General features: G+C 51.6%; 1 protein-coding gene across 2 annotated transcripts in view; it reads right to left on the reverse strand.

The window, feature by feature from the left end:
- The window catches only part of recql4 (RecQ helicase-like 4), a 98,413-nt gene extending 92,744 nt beyond the window's left edge, over nt 1-5,669 (reverse strand). The window contains exon 1 of one of the 2 annotated variants that reach the window (XM_059971675.1): nt 5,626-5,669. The gene's annotated coding sequence lies outside the window, so the exon portion shown is untranslated. The remainder of the gene's footprint in view (nt 1-5,625) is intronic. The other variant, XM_059971674.1, reaches the window with a different exon arrangement.
- Between the last annotated feature and the right edge of the window lie 331 nt (nt 5,670-6,000).

Raw genomic sequence — 6,000 nt, forward strand, 5'->3', positions numbered from 1 at the left:
CGAGTCCGTGGTCCCCGCAACCCGCCGGCGAGACGACCACAGCTGCTGCCAGTCGCGAGTCCGTGGTCCCCGCAACCCGCCGGCGAGTCGACCACAGCTGCTGCCAGTCGCGAGTCCGTGGTCCCCGCAACCTGCCGGCGAATCGACCACAGCTGCTGCCAGTCGCGAGTCCGTGGTCCCCGCAACCCGCCGGCGAGTCGACCACAGCTGCTGCCAGTCGCGAGTCCGTGGTCCCCGCAACCCGCCGGCGAGTCGACCACAGCTGCTGCCAGTCGCGAGTCCGTGGTCCCCGCAACCCGCCGGCGAGACGACCACAGCTGCTGCCAGTCGCGAGTCCGTGGTCCCCGCAACCCGCCGGCGAGTCGACCACAGCTGCTGCCAGTCGCGAGTCCGTGGTCCCCGCAACCCGCCGGCGAATCGACCACAGCTGCTGCCAGTCGCGAGTCCGTGGTCCCCGCAACCCGCCGGCGAGTCGACCACAGCTGCTGCTTGTCGCAAGTCTGCGCAGCATTACTTCTGCGGACTCTAAAAGCACCCCCGAAAATGCTGCCCAGCCCAAGAAGCTACCTGCTCCAGCTGTGGATAGAAGGGCCACTTCGCCAAGGCCTGTAAGTCCAAACCACGAGCAGGGTCAAGCAGCGCCTCGTGTGAGGCATGAGGGCAGCCATCTTGGTCGCCGCCATCTTGCCTGCCCGCCGCGTGCGAGGCGAGGGGCGGCCATCGTTGTCGGCGCCACCTCGCCCTGCCTCCGACCCACAGGTGCTTACCGGGCACCAAGACGGCAATGCAACTCTGGCCTCTGTGACCCTCGACCAAAGCACTCCACACCAGCTCGCAAGGTCAATGTTGGACATCCTGGTGGAGGGGCACAGGACTAGCTGCCTGTCTGACACGGGCAGCACTGAGAGTTTTATTCACCCGGACACGGTGCAACGCTGTGGACTTGTGACAGAGCCGGTAAGCCAGAGGGTCGCCATGGCTTCTGGGTCTCATACAACAGACATCCTGGGGGGGGGGGGGGGGCGGTTGTGTAGCGACATTGGTGGTGCAGGGCACAGAATATCGGGACTTTGCGTTACTGGTCATGCCTCATCTGTGTGCCCCTGTGCTATTGGGGCTCAACTTCCAGAGCCACCTAGAAAGTGTGGCAATACGGGCCCCTCCCACCAATGATTGTCAGAAATCCTCATTTTTGTGGGACTTCGTCATATACCCCGCTACTGACCACACACACCTCACCCAACACCATGCCAAAGGCCACGCTACTGACACCACTTGCAGCCTCTCCACCCTCAAGATCCCTCCCCCACCGCTGTTCGCCAACCTGACCCCCGTCTGTAAACCTGTGGCAACTAAAAGCAGGAGGTACAGCACAGGGGACAGGGCCTTCATTAAGTCGGAGGTGCAGCGGCTGCTCAGGGAGGGGATCATTGAGCCAAGCACAAGTCCTTGGAGGGCCCAGGTGGTCGTTGTTCGGACCAGGCAGAAAAATAGGATGGTCGTGGACTATAGCCAGACCATCAATAGGTTCACGCAGCGACGCTTACCCCCTACCCCGCATCACAGATATGGTCAACCAGGTAGCTCGGTACAAGGTGTACTCGACAAAAGACCTGAAATCCGCTTACCATCAGCTACCCATCCACCCAGAGGACCGCTCCTACATCGCCTTTGAGGTGGGCGGCAGGCTCAATCACTTCCAGCGCGTCCCCTTCGATGTCATGAATGATGTCTCTGTCTTCTAGAGGGAAATGGACTGGATGGTGGACCAGTGCCAACTAAAGGCCACGTTCCCATATCTGGATAACATCACCATCTGCGGTCACGACTGGCAGGATCACCCAAGGCCCGCGTGGCCTTCAGCCGCATTAAAGGGGACATTGCCAAAGCAAAGATGTATGCGGTGGACGAGACCATTCCCTTCCAAGTAGAGAGTGATGCCTCCGACTTCACGCTGGCTGCTACCCTCAATCAGGCAGGCAGGCCAGTAGCATTCTTCTCTCGTACCCTTCAGGGCCCTGAAATTCAGCACTCCGCGGTGGACAAAGCCCAGGCCATAGTGGAAGCTATTAGGCACTGGAGGCCCTATCTCGCCGGCAAAAGATTCACCTTGCTGACCGACCAGTGCTCAGTTGCGTTCATGTTCAGCAACCAACAGCGGGGCAAAATCAAAAATGATAGAGTGTTTAGGTGGAGAATAGAACTCTCCACCTAAAACTATGACATCCTGTACCGGCCTTGAAGGCTCAATGAGCCCCCTGATGCCCTATCACGGGGAGCGTGTGTCAACTTGCAGCTTGACCGGCTATACGCCCTCCTTGCAGATCCTTGCCCCCAGGGGTCACCCGACTTTACCATTTCGTGAAAGCCCGGAACCTGCCTTACTCTCTTGAGGAAATCAGGACTATGACCAGGGACTGTCAAGTCTGCGCTGAGTGCAAACCGCACTTTTACCATCCTGAAAAGGCACAACTTATCAAGGCCACCCACCCCTTTGAGCGACTGAGTGTTGACTTTAAGGGCCCCCTTCCCTCCACCGACCGCAATGTCTACTTTCTCAACATAATTGACCAGTACTCGCGGTTCCCCTTTGTCATCCCCTGCCCTGATACCACTGCCACATCTGTCATAAAAGCCCTGCGCCAGCTCTTCACTCTGTTCGGATATCCCTGCTATATCCACAGTGATAGAAGGTCCTCAATTATGAGTGACAAGCTGCGCCAGTACCTGCTGGCTAGGGGTATTGCTACTAGTAGGACCATGAGCTATAATCCCTGGGGGAACGGACAGGTAGAGGGAGAATGCCACTGTGTGGAAGACCACACTCTTAGCCCTTAGGTCAAAGGGATTGCCAGTCTCTCGCTGGCAGGAGATCCTCCCCGAGGCACTCCACTCCATCCGCTCCCTGCTATGCACGTCCACCAATGCCACCCCTCATGAGCGACTCTTTTCTTTTCCCAGGAAGTCTGCCACTGGGACACTCTACCAGCTTGGCTGACGTCCCCAGGGCCAGTGCTGTTCCGGAAACATGCGAGGAGCAATAAATACTCCCCAATGGTCGAGAGGGTTCACCTACTTCATGCCAGTATGTCTACGTGGTCTTACCTGATGGGCAGGAGGTCACAGTCTCCGTCTGCGACCTGGCACCCGCAGGAGCACCAGACCCCTACCCCGAACATCCACGGTGACTATGAACCCCGTACCCACAGATGTATATACCCACGAGACACTGCACACACCAAGCCCTACACAGACTCCTCATGACACTCCCAGGCGCCATGCACACGTATGAGGGATTACTGACGCCTAATGGGCTGGCACTTCAAGTCAGGCCGGAGCCAGCACAACCACCGTCACCGGTGCAATCACCACCGGTGCTACGTAGATCGCAGCGACAGACTCGACCGCCTGATAGACTTAACCTGTAAATATACTTGTAAGAAACTTCGCCCCATGGGGACTCTCTTTTAAAACAAAGGGGGGGGTGAATGAGGTAAACTATGTCTACCTGTCTGGACATGCCCCTCTGCTGACTGCTCCTGTAGCTCCTCTCACAGACCCCTGTATAAAGGCGATTGGAGGCACTGCTCCCCCCCTCAGTCTCCGAGATGTTGTGCTCCGTTTTGCTGCTAATAAAAGCCTATCGTTCGCCTCCCGTCTCTGAGAGTTATTGATGGTGCATCAGTGGGCGAGGGGGGATTGAAATAAGACGGGATGTGAAGAGTGGAAAAAGGTAGAGTGCTGAAGAAGTAGGTATCTGTTACGAGAGTAGATCTTGGGAGATAGGGAAGGAAGAGGGGCCCCGGGGAGGTGACAGGCAGGTGATGAGAAGAGGTAAGAAGCCAGAGTGGAAAATTGAAAAAGAGGGAAAAATGCAGCAAGTTGGAGAAACTTCCATAGTTGCTGCCTGACCTGCTGAGTTCTTTCAGCATTTTGTGTGAGTTGTTCTGAATTTACAGCACCTGCAGAATCTGTTGTGTTCCTAATCACTCACATACATTTTCATCTATATCAAGACAAACTACAGTAGGCTCAGCAGATCCCTGTGGCACACCACTGATCAGAAAAACAACCCTCTAACTCCTGAGGCCAATTCTGCCCACCCTAGACACCATTTAATCTCATCTTCTGGACAACTTCACCCATCCAACTCTCAACTGATTTTACAAATGACAGGCTCATTTTCAAGGTTCTTTGCAACTCTTGTTCATTATAAGTATCATTTTATTTTATTTGTACAATTTGATTTCTCTTGCACATTGGTTACTTACTTGTCAGTCTTCATGTTTAGTCTTGTTTGTAAATTATATTGTATTCAATTTTCCTGTAAATGCCTTTAAGGAAATGAATCTCAAGATAGTATATGGTGACACACGGTAACACTTTGACAAAAATAAATCTGACTTTGAACTTTGAGCCTAAACCTAAACACAGAAACTTACAGCAGAATACAGGCCCTTTGGCCCACAATGTTGTACAGACTATGTAACCTACTCTAGAAACTGCCTAGAATTTCCCTAGCAGATAGTCTTCTATTTTTCTCAGCTTTTTAAAATAAACTTGTCAAGAGCTTTATTAGTGACGAGGAGGGTGATGTTTGCTACATAATGTCACGTTATTTGAGAAGCATGTTGCACTTCATTTTAAAAGTATTTTAATACAAAGATTAAATATGGTTATAAATTGATAAAAATTAAACTATTACTTTTAATAAGACTGACAGCAAGATACCAGACATAAGAAAATGATTTAAGTTCACAAATCAAGTACAGTATACGAGAAACAAAATTTTCTGTTTTGCATTTATTGGAGTATAAAATTTGCATTGTTTGCTGTGTAACCAAAACTATGTAGTCAGCTTTGAGGTTGCTATTTGCTATGCATGTATCCAATTTAGTAGGAGAATGAAATCTTACGAATGTAGAAGACAATGGTGGGTTAATGAGAGGTAGCTAAGAGATGTAGATTAGAACATGATTAAGTCAATGGGTAGAAACAATAGTGGCGGATGTACTTGTGATACGCAACTGTAGACAGATTGGATATGCTAATACAACTAAACCAGGAGATTGCTATAAAAAATGCTATGTACAAGGATCCGTGGGCAATCGGCGACTAGCTCAATGACTGTCTCAGCTTTGATTTGCAAATTAAAGTTTAATACTTCTTGAAGAATCTTCTGCGTCTCCTGGTCATTTGTGGGGCACGAGAAACCACGACACATTCTGTTATTGGAAATTATTTTAAAACAAGACCTAGCCAAGGTATTCAGAGGCAATATGGGAAACTTCCCTGTACCGTCCGCGCGTCACCTGTCACTCGTCGGCATGGTAACGGCCCGGTCGGGTTGGCAACACGCATGCGCAACAACTTTTTCCCTCACTTCTCTTCCCCTCCCTCCCCATCGACCGCAGACAGCGGGCAAGCGATGGTCGAGAAGGCCGGAGGAGCCAGCGTGAGGACTGAGAAGTTATGGCCGTTTTTTTAACTTAACATGCAAGCACTTGCTCCGTAAAAGTCTCGCCTGTCAGTGAAAACGCGGCGATGCGTACACAGAACGCCGGACGGACGCAGCAGGTGAGGCAGCACAAGTCCGAGGCCGAGCCCCTTGGTCAGGACACTTACCGCCACGCCAGCGCTCGAGCTTCCCGCCGTCCGCGTCACGTGAGCCTGCCGCGCTTTGGGTCACGTGACGTGAATCCGCTTGTCCATCATTCGAGCCAGGAACTCCCCGGAAGCGGCGCGCATCAGTTACCGATCATCATACTATGTACATTGGCAAAAAATAATACCGTTTTATAAATACACATTTGTAATGGTGCCTTCAAATTAACCACGTAGTTTGCAAAAAATAGTTTTATTTTTATAAATAACCATAATAGTCTTCATACTGTTTCTGAAATTCATGTACACTGCAGCCTCCATCAGTCACAAGGCCTTGGGCGTTCCTTGTTTCCTATACTTCAATTTTGTTCTGAGTCTTCTATAGTTGGTTTCTGT

The sequence above is a fragment of the Hypanus sabinus genome, chromosome 6, assembly GCF_030144855.1.
Source record: "Hypanus sabinus isolate sHypSab1 chromosome 6, sHypSab1.hap1, whole genome shotgun sequence".
Taxonomy (NCBI): domain Eukaryota; kingdom Metazoa; phylum Chordata; class Chondrichthyes; order Myliobatiformes; family Dasyatidae; genus Hypanus; species Hypanus sabinus.